The 12410-nt window shown below is 51.5% G+C and overlaps 2 long non-coding RNA genes across 2 annotated transcripts in view; both read left to right on the forward strand.

The window, feature by feature from the left end:
• Positions 1–4433, forward strand: LOC106149315. Its single transcript, XR_001235409.1, has 2 exons — positions 1–336; positions 3971–4433. It is a non-coding gene; the product is annotated as an uncharacterized LOC106149315 (long non-coding RNA).
• A 7896-nt stretch (positions 4434–12329) lies between these two features.
• LOC102028238 overlaps positions 12330–12410 on the forward strand; it is an 11723-nt gene continuing 11642 nt past the window's right edge. The window contains exon 1 of the long non-coding RNA XR_262123.2: positions 12330–12358. This is a non-coding gene — a long non-coding RNA (uncharacterized LOC102028238). The remainder of the gene's footprint in view (positions 12359–12410) is intronic.

Genomic DNA, 12410 nt, shown 5'->3' on the forward strand with positions numbered 1-12410 from the left:
GTGGGCACCACAGGCGCCGTCCATTCTGTTACGCTTGTACCCAGCTGGGGAAGAGCCTGCCATAATCCTACTGCATCCAGCTTGGGGTAGATGCCTCTGTACCAACACAGTTCATAAAACGCACCAGTGAATAGATCTGCATGCAAGAAAGGGTGCGGAAGGCCTCAGGCAGCCCCGCCTATCCCCTCAGTAGCTGCGCACAAGGCTCCCTCGCAGACGTGACAGGGTCTCAGTGCCTCTCCAGCCCTTTAGGGAATGCCCTCCGGGGTGGAACATCCCCAGGGCCCCGGAGAATGGAACGAGAAGTTCATCACTTCAGAATCACTGCACGTCATGGTAGGTGATCTCGGTGTAAAGGGTCCTCCAATCTGGTCTCCATGGACTCTGCGAGGAGAATTCTCCCAGGAGAAAGGGAAACTTAGCACCATTTTACAAATAAAGGAAGGGAGGTGTGCCCAAGGAACTGGATCCTAAAATCCCCTTGGCTTTTTGAGACAGGATCTCACTATGCAGTTCAGGCTGGCCTTGAGCTCACTTTGTAGCCCAGGCTGGCCTCGAACTTGCAACGATCCTCCTGCCTCAGCCTCCCCAGTGCTGGGATTACAGGCGTGCGCCACCATGCCTGGCTCTAAAATCCCCTTGGACTTGTTAAAATCTAGGTTCCGGCTGCTAGCCTGGAGATATACACTCAGAAGGCCTGGGGGCCCCCAAGAATGTGAATTTTGAAGAGAGCACTTGTGATTCCTTGTCTCCTTTAAAAGAATTCTTTTCATTAGCAAATGTAATGACTACATTCAGCACAGGGAGTTGTGTGTGTGCGCACAGTGCCCTTCATTCTTGAATGCCCTGTCCCTTCCCTGTTTCTCTCTCCCCTCCCTCCGCCTCTGGGTCCCCTTCACACTTGGCTGACCCTAAGGGCTGGCAGTTTTAGTGCTCTTCCCTGGGGTCTGGGATCAGACCAGTGAGAGAAGGAACTGAGGCCAGACCCCTCGGGCAGGATCACTCGTCATGGGTGCTTAGCAGCATCCTTGGCGCCTTCCAGATGCCAGTCTCCAGTGCCCAGGTGTGATAATAAAGAGCGTCTCCAGACCTTATCTACATCCTTTAAGGGGCAAAATCACCCCCCTGAGAGCCTGAACAAAATGAGTTGAAACCAGGATTTTTTTGGTGGTGGTGGTACTGGGGATTGAAGCCCTGAGCTACATCCCTAGCCCTTTTCTTATTCTTTATTCTGAGACAGGGTCTTGCTAAATCACTCAGTTGCCCGGGGTGGGCTCAAACTTGCAATCTTCCTGCCTCAGCCTCCCAGAGTGCTGGAATTACAGATACGAACCACAATGTCTGGGCAAAGCCAACATTTTCCATATTTAGGAATTGGGTGTCCCTCAGTGACTCAAACATGTGGTTAAAAATACACCAGTTCCCATAAAAAGGGACCAAGCATTGACACAGCCCACAGTGCAGATGAACCTCAGAAACGCGTGGCTCCATGAGAGAAGCCAGACATAAATGGTCACATATTGTACAATTCCATTTAGAAGAAATATGCGGAACAGGCAATTCCAGAGACAGACTGGGGATTGGTAGTTGCTGGGCAGGAGAGAGAGGCAGTGGGCAGTAACTGCTTCATGAAGCCAGGGTGTCCTTTTAGGGATGATGACAGTGTTTGCCACCAGATAGAGATGAAGGTTGCTCGCCAGTGTGAGTACAGTAAATGGCACTGAATTGTTCGAAGTTAATTTTGTTGGAGGAATTTCACCCAGTGGAAAACTTGCTAGTCACCAGGCCTGGTGGCGCATGCTTGTAAGAGGATTGCTGTGAGTTTGAGGCCTACCTGGGCCACATAGTGAGTTCAAAGCCAACCTGCATTATACAGGGAGACCCTGTCTCAGACAAATGCTAATTTGTATAATGTACTATGACAGTTGGCGAAACGAGGCAGGGTAAATTTTGAGTTCAGTGTAAATCAGAATGGATATTTAAATGAAGTAGTAACCATCAACAAATGTCCTAAGAGGGCTGGGGATTTAGCTCAGCGGCACAGCACTTGCCTGGCAAGCACAAAGTCATGAGTTTGATTCCCCGTACCAGAAAAAAAAACAAACAACAACAACAACAAAAAAAAACAAATGTCGTAAGACTACAGTGCCTGCAATCGCAGTACTCTGGAAGTCTGAGGCAGGAGGATCACAAGTTTGAGCCTAGCCTAGGAAACTTAGCAAGACCCTGTTTCAAAATGAAAAATAAAAAGAGGCTGGAGAGATAGCAAAGAGGGAAGGCCCTGGACTCAATCCCAAGTGATATAGGGAAAAATGTAACTCCCAACCTGCTAGAAGTCAGATGTGCTGAGTTCGTGTCCCCTGAAATTGCAGAATGAATTCCAAAGGACAAAAGAGGTTAAGAATAGGAAACAGTTATCGAGGAGTAGGAATAGCTCCTGAGAGGTAGAAGGGGTCCCGCAAGTAGGTAGCTACTGAGCCCCTGTGTTAGGGGTAATGCATACAGCAAAGTCACCATGTGGATACAATGAGGGTCAAACTATACTCAACCTACAGGATTGCAAGTTCAGCCACTTCGCTAATATTGATCCAGTACGGAGATGAGTCACATAGCAAGGGTCCACGGAAAGAGTGCAGGCATTTTGGGGAAGGGATGGGTCTGATGGTCACCCACCTGGACAACTGATGTGTATCTGGACTTTACCGGACCTGGTGATACCAATTATAGTATAATTCCAAGTTACTCCCTAAACCCCAGGCAGGCATGTAGGCCTGGCCAGCGCGTCTTTATCATGAGGACTGGCCTTCAGATGCGCCTCCCGCCACAATCTGATGTCTTTATTCTTCCCTGACTTCCTTGAGAGCCCAGTCCCTCTCTGACTGCATGTTAATTTCTAACTAACTTAGCTGCCTATAATATGAGTACCGCAAAACAACAACAAAGATCACAACATATGACAGAGTAGTATTTCAAAGAAAGGGCAGAATCTGAGAGCAGGATCTCAGTATCACTAGCATGGTACTGGGATAGAATGGGTGATACAGTACTTATGGAATTTTGAAAGAACTGAAAGCTGTTCCTCAGGGACTCTTGCTGAGCTACTTGCAACCTGCTATGTGGCTTGGCCAAGTTGTTTAGATCTCCCAGGCTGAGTCTGCTCCTCTTCAGAAGGAGGCAGACTGGTTCTTCCAGCTTTAAAGATCTGGGTGAGGAAATGGATGGGTCCAGGGGAGAATATGAAACCTGCTGGAACATTCCAGAACACTCCAGAACATGCGAGGGGCCAGCTCTTTTGGCCTGTCAGGGGGCAAGCTCCTGGGTGAGCTAGGAAAGCCCTGGAGACACTGGTTGGGCACCTCTGAGCAAGTCTCAGGGTGAGGCAGGAGCAGCGCCAGCCAAGCAGGTGAGACTCAGTTTTGCAAGAATAGCTGCCTGTGTCCCCTTCCCACCCTCTGGTGCCAGGTGTGGGCGCTAGCACGCCTGGCTCAGAATGGGGGAAGTGGCGCCCCCTGCAGGTTTATCCCCTCCCCTTGGATGCCGGGGCCTGCCCCCTGCCCCCTGCTCTCTGCCCCCTGCCCTGCCTGAGCAGGCTGAGGTAGGCCCACCGTGTTCTCCTCAGAGGTCAGACCATGTGCGTCCTCTCCAGAACAGGACCAAGTTAGCGCCTGGGGTGGGGTGTGGCCCTCAGGGAGCTCGTTTTTTGCTAGCTTGAGAGCCTGCACCTGGGGGCACAGATGGTGCCTGTCTGTCTGGAGTGCTGAGACCTTGGCCTCAGACCAGCAAAGAAATGGGGGAAGGCCAAGGGAGGGGCGGGCGTCCAAATATGAGAGAAGCCTTCAGACCCCACCGGGGACCTTTGCTATCAACAGCCGTGGGCAAAGGGTTTCCAGGTAAGGGTGGTTTGGTTTTCTCGGCAATAGCTTCATGAAGACATAGTGCAGCCATCTGAAGTGCACAGTCTTTATTTTAGCACAGAAACTGAGCTGTGCAGCCATCAGCACAATCAACGTTTGCACCGGCGTGGCCTTGACCAGAACCCTCCACCTGGCCGCAGCCGCCGCTGACAGACTCCTCTCTCCAGCCTTGCTCGTTCTGCGCATGTCCTGTAATGGAGCCACGCCCTCCCTCGTGTCCCGGGTCTGGGTGTTGTCACTGAGCACAGTGCTGTCAAGGCTCGTCTGTGTGAACCTGTGCTCGGTTCCTGTTGCCGGCCTCACAGTACTCCACAGTACAGATGGACCTCATTTCACTTAGTCACTCACCTGGTGGTGGTTATCTCTTTAACAGGTTTGTGGCTCCCCCTCCCCACAAGAAAGCAAAAACAAAACCAAAAAAAAAAAAAAAAAACAACCAACCCAACCTTATAGTTCTGGAATTACTCCTCATTGTATTAGCTGTTCAAAAATAAAATCATTGTTCCATCTGTGTGTGAAGCGATGCTAAAGTTTTCTTCTATATATTGTCTATTCATTCAGCAGTACTGGGGACTGAATACAGGACCTCCAGCACGCCAGGCAGACGGTGTACCACTGTGTGGCACTGACAGCCCTTCATTATTATTTCAAGACAGGGTCTTGGGGCTGGGGATTTAGCTCAGCGGCAAAAGCTCCTGCCTGACAAGCGCAAGGTCGTGAGTTCGGTTCCCGGTACCTGAGAAAAACCAAAAAAAAAAAAAAAGACAGGGTCTTGCTAAGTTGCACAGGCAGGAGATGCTCCTGTCTCAGCTTCCTGAGTAGATGAGATTTTTAGGCATGCACCACCACAACAGGCTTCCTATATTCTTTTTAAAGTTATTATTGTGAAAAACCTAGGGGAGAACATTTGAAGATGAAAGGGGCTGTTATTACTAAGTTTGCCAGATAGTAGAGTTGCACTGTCCTCAGGGCTCCTGATGTGTGACACCTCTTCAACTATTGTTTTGGTTTTTTTTGTACCGGGAGTGGAACTCAGGACCTTGCACTTGCCAGGCAGGCGCTTGCACCGCTGAGCTATATCCCCGGCCCAACACCTCTTCCCTGGGCTGGGAGAAGGGGAAGAGCTGCCTCATTCCAGCAGGTTCTGCATAGCACCACCAAGGACCCAGCCCTTGGGGAAAGGCAGGGAAGGGGCTTTCAGTAAAGCCTGGGTATGCTATTTTCAGGCCTGACACAGGCCTTATGAGGGCTTACAGGGAGGCCTGGCTGCAGGCCCTGTGCACAGCTGCTCTCGGAGGGCTTTTTAACCTGTGGCCCTATGGGGAAGGGAGGAGACTCCTGTCCTCTCTCGGACTCCACCCCTCTGAGTGTCACTGCCAGGCTCCTCTGCACAGAAAACTGTCCAGCACCTTCTGCTCAGGGCCCTCTTAAGAGCGGGTGACTTGGGGGATATAGCTCAGTGCAAAGGCCCTGGGTTCAGTCTCCAGGACAGAAAGAGGAAAAAAGAGCAAGCCACTGGCCCCCTGTGGGTGTGCGCACAGTGGGAGGTGTGGGGGAGCCAGCCTCCGCTGCACCCCGGTGGTGCAAGAACAGGGCTTGGTGACCCCCATGACACAGGGCTCGCCCGGCGGCTCTGCGGACTGCGGCCTTAACCTGGGTGGTGACGTGCTGTCAACCGGGCATGAGAAGTAGGCGTGTGGGTGTGGGGAGGGTAACAAGCAGTCATTATGGGTCACCCAACCCTCCCACGGCAGAGCAGCAGAGAGGTCCGTGTTGAATGCTGGCCATGGGCAGGGCAGACCATGTTCTGTTGCTTAATTCCAGGATGGTTATACAAGGCAAGTGTCCCCGTCCCTGTCCCCATTTAACACATGAAGAAACTGAAACTCTGAGAGGTTAAGTTCAGGGTCAAGTTCCAGGAGAGCCCTTCCTGGGACTCCCTGGCTGTGGTGCTGTCTGCCCTGTTCCTTTCCATTGCTGTATAGTATTCCATGGGATGGCCGTGCCCTGATTCATTTCTCCACCCTGATTTGAGCTGTCATGGACAAGGCTCCTGTGGACACTGCTGTAGAGATCTTTATGTGCTTTCTCTTCTTGTGGGGGCTGGGGCCAGTGGTAGGTGTATGTTTGGCTTTTGAAGAAACATGCTTGGCTGTGTTCATTTGCATTTTTTTTATGCCTAAACTTGAGCCTTTTTTAGTAAAATGCAAATCTGTTTGGGTTGTTTTCTGTGAACGGGGTGTTATTGAATAATCTGTCTCCCAAGCATAAGCGATGCTATTTTTGTTATGTGATAATTCCTGTTTGTAGTTGCTTTCTCCCTGACATCTTTTCCTCTTGACCACAGCATGGAGCCAGAAGACACTTTGTCTCTAGCTTCCCGCCCTTTTATGTTGCCAGTGAGTGACTCCAGGGAGGTCAAAATCTCTCTTGAGGTGACAGCTAAGGGAAGAAGGATGCGGAGATGAGTCATGAACCCCCATCCCTGGCCTTTTCAGTCTTACTCATGATCAGCAGGGAGCATTTCTCCCTCACACGTTTCAGAAATATTTCACAGATAAGAGATGAGGCCGCAGGGCTTGGTGAAGACCTTCCACAAGCACGAAGAGCTCGTGGTGCCCCCTACTGGCCAGGTCTCCTCTACCCTGGGGCGGTGGTCTCCCGCTCCCAACTCTCCCCAGCTGTTCGAAGGAGACTTGTCTTGATGCTACCTGGAAAGTCTGCCCTGCAGACCTGCGACGGGGCCTGGGACCCTTGATGTCGCTGTGATGAGCAGAAACCACCACGGCAAAGATGGCAGGATTTACTGAGGCTCCTGACTTTGAATGAGCGGGAGGATCCAGGCCTCGGCTGGAGACTGAGTCTCCCACGGAGATGGCAAGGAGTAATAAAATAATAAGTGAAGCTGCCAGAGTTAGGAGAGCAGGGGACTCTGGAGCCACATCTGGTAAAACCCCTGAGCTGTGTGATATTGAGCAAGTCACTTGCCCTCTCTGTGTCTCTACTTCCTCGACTATGCAAGGGGAGGAGGCTTTTTCCACCTTTAGAGTCGTTACTGGGGGAGTCGAATGAGTTAAACTCCAAGAAGGGCTTTGCCCAATACCTGACACAGTTTCCCCAGAGCGTTATTAGTGTTACTAAGGTCACTGTGCTCTCCTCCTGGAGGGCACAAGCAAATCTCTCCTTCAGAAACTGCTTAAAAAGGGTCCAGCCACAGTAATCATTCCATTCTGTGAACCAGGGTTCTCCTTGTTCTGTTGAACCCCTCTTTTCTTCCCTCCCCAATACAGTAAATAGAATCTAGGGCCTTCATGCTGAGACGCAGTTGCCCAGCTGGCCTTGAACTTGCCATCCTCCTGCCTCAGCCTCCTGGAGTGCTGGGAATGCAGGCATGTGCCATTTTATGCGGCTTGAACATCTTTTGCATTTTATTCTTCTTGGGGGTCTTTGCTTTTCTGTGTCACCCCTGGAATGCCTTTAACACTCACCCTGCAGCACATGCAAGGCCCCGGGCAACTGGAGGGCCTCTCAGCTCTGTGGTTCCAGCTCCTGAGCTCTGACAATGATTTTAGAGCTGGGGGGAGGGGAGGTGGCATCATTGGTTTCAAGATATGAAAAATGGCTCAAGATGAAAAGCATAAATGGTTACACTTCCCTAAAACATGATATCCCAGCCAGTGGTGTTTTAATCTGGCTCCAAGAAAGTTCTGTTAAAGGCCATGCAATGTCCATCAGCGGATGAACAGACAAAGAATGTGGTCTGCCCACTCGGGATCATTATTCAGCCACAGGGCGCTCCATGTCCCTGGCTCTTTTTATTTTTTATTCTGAGTCGGGGTCTTGATCGGGCAGGCTGGCCTTGAGCTCAGGAGCCTCTTGCCTCAGCCTGCCGAGTGGGTGGGATTACAACAAGCATGCGCCACCACACCGGCAACTTGCACACTTTTAACGTGAGAACCATACAATCTATGTTATAGTTTAGTCAAGTGGCTTATAAAAAGCATGTTTATAACCTGGCACTGTGGTGCACGCCTGTAATCCCAGCTACTTGGAAGGCTGAAGCAGCAGGGTCTCTAGTTCAAGCCCAGCCTGGGCAATTTAATGTGACCCTGTCTCAAGAAACAAAAAGAGGAGCTGGGGATAGAGCCAGTGGCACAGTGCCTGCCTGGCAAGAGCAAGGTCCTGAGTTTGATTCCCGGTACCGGAAAGAAAGAAAGAAAGAAAGAAAAAGGGCTGGGGATGTAGCTCAGCAGCAGCGGCCTCCCAGGTTCCATCCCCAGTACTGAAAAAAGCAGTTGTGGGAATTGTGGGAAGGAGGTGCTCCTGAGGAGGCCCGGAAGGGATGGGTGAGAGGTCTGGCAAAGGAGGCTGGCGCCTGGCTTTCCAGCAGCGGACAGGCGCAGAGTGTGAAAGCTCCAACACGAGTGAGCGAGCAGCCCCTTTCCCCCGAGGCTGTCCCCGTGCCCTCCAGAGACCTTGTGCCCAAAGCTGTGCAAACCCTCCTGCCATCCCCAAAGACCTCGCTGGTCCCCGGCATTGGCCTTCCACCCCTGAGCGGTGGAGAAGACAAGCCAGACATGCGCTACAGAACTAGCTGGTGGTGGCGGTGGCACAGTGGCACGGAGGTGCTCGTTGCTACTGAATTGTGTGCTTTAAAATGGTTCAAATGGAGCTGGTCCCAGCACTTGAGAGGCTGAGGCAAGAGGATCTGAGATTGGAGTCCCACCTGGGCAACTTAGCAAGATGCTGTCTCAACATAGGCCAGGGGATGCACTGTTGTTCAGTATGAAAGCCCTCGGTTTAATCCCTTGGGTTGCAAAACAAATAAACAAAAATAAAAGAAGCCAGGAGTGGTGGTGCACACCTGTAATTTCAGCACTTGGGAGGCCCAGGCAGGAGGATCGAAGAAAGTCTGAAGCCAGTCCAGGAAGTAATAGTGAGAACCTGTCTCCAAAAAAAAAAGTTGGTCAATTTTATGTTCTATTATTCGACTGCAATAATCAAAAGCAAGTGAAAGCACACTGTCCTGCCTCTGCCCTGAGATTGCCTTCCTAGGGCAAGAGGTTGCAAAAAAGGGACTTTCCCCCTCGGTGGGCGGAAGCCCCGCCCCTCCCCCATGCCCCCCATGCCCTCCCCTAGTAACTTTATTGCTGGGTTCTAATTGGCTGGGTCCTACCCTGCGGCCCCTCCTCCTTCCCAGCTAGGCCGGGAGAGTGGATCTCAGCTGAACCCTCCTCTTAGGGGAGGAAAGGTCCTTTGGGGGATGCTAGGAGTCACCCTGGAGAGTGAGGCTGGTGGCTTGGGGCTCCGTGGGACTGGCCAGGCAGGGATGCCGGCACCCATGGGACTCCTGGGGCTTGTCCTGCTCTGGGCGCCGGCAGGAGCAACCTCGGGGAGTAAGTAAACCTGCCCTTTGTTTGCCTTCCTTCTGCCTCTGTCCTGTCCTGTTACTTCTCTCTTCCCAGGTGTGTGCAGGGGTAGGGGAGCGCTCACAGGTAAATCTCCATCTCCTCCCATCCTCTAGCATTCTCTGGAAACTGAGGTCAGGTGGGGTCGCGGGCTGCAGAGACCAGGTCTGAAACCTTGAATCAGGAAGCACTGAGGTCTGGGGTTGCCGCTCCCCTCAGGGAGGAGTTTAATTGTCTCCCGCATTAGGAGGGGTGGGTCTGGAGTTGCTAAGCAGCCCTCTGCCCTGGAACCATGTGTGAGATGGCCTTGCACTCTGCTCCAGGGTCCAGCTAGACAAAATATAATGTGAAAAGCTTGGTGTGGTGGCACACGTGCCTGTAATCCCAGCACTCTGGGAGGCTGAGGCAGGGGGATTACAAACTCCAGCCCCACTTGGCTAGCCTGGTGACTGAGTGAGACCTGTTTTAGTGAAACATAAAGGGCTGGGATGTAGCTCATTGCAAAGGCTTGGGGTTCAATCCCCAGTATTGCCAAAAAGGACAATAAATATATAAAGTGAGCCAAAGTAATTTTTACTTTCCTAGTTGGCACATTAAAAAAAGATGCAAATGAAATTAATTTTAATAACATTTTTTCTTAACTCTATACATCCAAAATATCTTCAGAAAATGTAATCAATATAGAAAGTGTTGATGAGATATAGTTCCCATCCTTTGAAATCCAGTGTGTATTTTGTGCATAGAGCATATTTTGATTTGGACACTGATTTGTCCTTGCAAATATTTGATCTGTGTTTAGGTTTCCTCAGAGTCAAGATGGGTATGAAGTTGTTTCAGAGATGCTTGACAGTTTGGCAGTAACTGAATCAAATGTCAGGTTTTTCGTCAATGAATTAAAATTAAATAAAGTGAAAAGTTTCTCTGAAACACCAGCAACATTTCAGATGCCCAGAAGCCGTGTTGGCTGGTGGCTGTGGGGGAGCCACATTCACCGAATCTCAGCACCCAGGGCGGCCTGGCCTCCTCCGAAGGGACTCGGTCGATCACTTTGGCAGATGAACGAGTGGCCTGGTGATCAGAAGTGACGTCTATGGAAATAGAAATGAGGCTCAGTTTCTTTTCTGGCTGTGAAGATGACATTGATTTTAGTCCATTTTCCATTTCAGATCTCTCCTTAGAAGCGAGCCAGATCTGACAGATTCATTCCCTCCCGACAAGCAGTGTGTCCTCCCCGTGGTTAATCTATGATGGCTGTGTCGTCTGATGAACTGTGCTTTTCTGAAAATTAAAACGTGTCTGCCTGCCCTCCCCTGCTGTGATCCTGGGGATGGGATCCAGGGAGCACTGGGCTACATCCCCACCCCTTTTTTTTTTGGTGGTTTTTTTTTGGTACTGGGAATTGAACTCACGACCTTGTGCTTGCCAGGCAGGCGCTTATGCCACTGAGCTAAATCCCCAGCCTCCCTACCCCTTTTAAATTTGAGACAAAGTTGTGCTAAGTGGCCCAGGCTGGCACCAAACTTTGATCTTCCCGCTTCGGCCTCCTGAGTAGCTGGAATTACCGGCGTGTGCCACCTCACCCAACTAAAATGTGCTTTTTAAGCCCTTAAGAAACGGAAGGGGCAAGGACCTCGCTCAGGCAGGTGCGCCTGCCTTCCAGAGGAAGAAGCAGGTCTGCGGGCTTGCACGCTTTGAGCCTCGCTGGCACACACAGCAAGGGTAAAGACTGTCAGCGAAGCAAACCAGCAAAGTGCTACGCTTGTGCACAACTGAAGCGTTCGTGATTGTGCATAAATTGCATGGATTTGGTGCCCGGGTCCAAGTTTTCAAAGAGTAGAAGGGAAATGGATTGGGTTAAATGTCTTTGAAATGTGGTTTTAGCCATTGGCATTCTGCTTTAATGCAAAGAGGGTTTTGTCAGAGGAGCCAGAATATTCAGGGCACAAAACTCCTGCCAGACACCCCAGCACAGGCAGTTGTTTCCAAGGGTCTGAGAGGCACTGCCCCTCTGGTGGGGAAGCAGTTTGTTTTTCTAGGGAGTAAGCAGGCCGGCTGGGTCGAGATCACCAGTGGAGGCGCAGTGCTTTTGAGGGTGGAGGTGGAGAGGAGCCCTGGCCTGAGAGGGGAGCCGGGCACAGGGGCACAGATGGCACTGGAAGGATCCGGGCGAGTGGCTGGAGGGAAGGATAGAGGCAGGGAGGTGGGTGGAAGTGGGGCTCTGGGATGGGAGAGCGGTGAGGGTCTGGGGACCTCTGGGGCAGGGTCCTTAGCAGCCTAGTTAGGGGCCCAGGGGACACCCAGCCCCCACCTGGTCATATTCCGTGCCTCCCCCACACCCCAGATGGCAGGAGAAGCCCACCTTAGAGAGACACTATTTAACGCCACGGCCCCTTGTTCCACCCACACCCCTCTACCCGTCCATCCCTCACTCGCTGCTCTGCCTCACGAGAATGTCCTGGTGCAGCTGTGGATTTGGCCAGGCACCACCACCGCCCAGCTGTGGGCCCCTGGGAAGGTCTCAGTGCCTTCTTCTGTTAATTAGGAGTAATAACAGCCCTTGGGGGTGCGGGGTAGGGAGATTAGGTGAGTTGAGGATGTAACTTTCTTGGAATGGCATTAGGCACATAGTAAGCACCGCGTAAGCATCAGTTGGTTCTTTCCAATCTCTTTTTCAGAATGAGTCAACTGAAGTAATTAAATGACTTACAGGTTTTATAAGGATTATAAGGTTTTATAAGGATCATGACTCGAATAAGGTAGGACAACAGGGAGAGGTGGTAAGGGCAGCTCCCCGGGCTTAGAGCAGTGTGGGCTGTAGTGGGCGGGAGGGCGAATGTTCAGGCAGGAGGGAGCCGCAGGCACCAGGCCTTGTGCCCAGGAGGACAGGTGGAGCCCCAGCGAGACTGCAGGAGAGAGCCAGTGGGATGTGGCTAAAGGGGTAGGCAGAGACAGGCTCAGGATAACACTGGCTGGGATAACACTGGCTGGTGCTCATTCAGCACTTGTGTTTTGGATCTTCATCTTTATCCTCAGGGGGTATGGAGCCACCAGCCTCCCTGAGCTGGGAAGATGACGGGAGGGAGGGGGA

This window comes from Chinchilla lanigera, unplaced genomic scaffold (assembly GCF_000276665.1).
Source record: "Chinchilla lanigera isolate Chin_1 unplaced genomic scaffold, ChiLan1.0 scaffold00041, whole genome shotgun sequence".
In the NCBI taxonomy this organism is placed as follows: domain Eukaryota; kingdom Metazoa; phylum Chordata; class Mammalia; order Rodentia; family Chinchillidae; genus Chinchilla; species Chinchilla lanigera.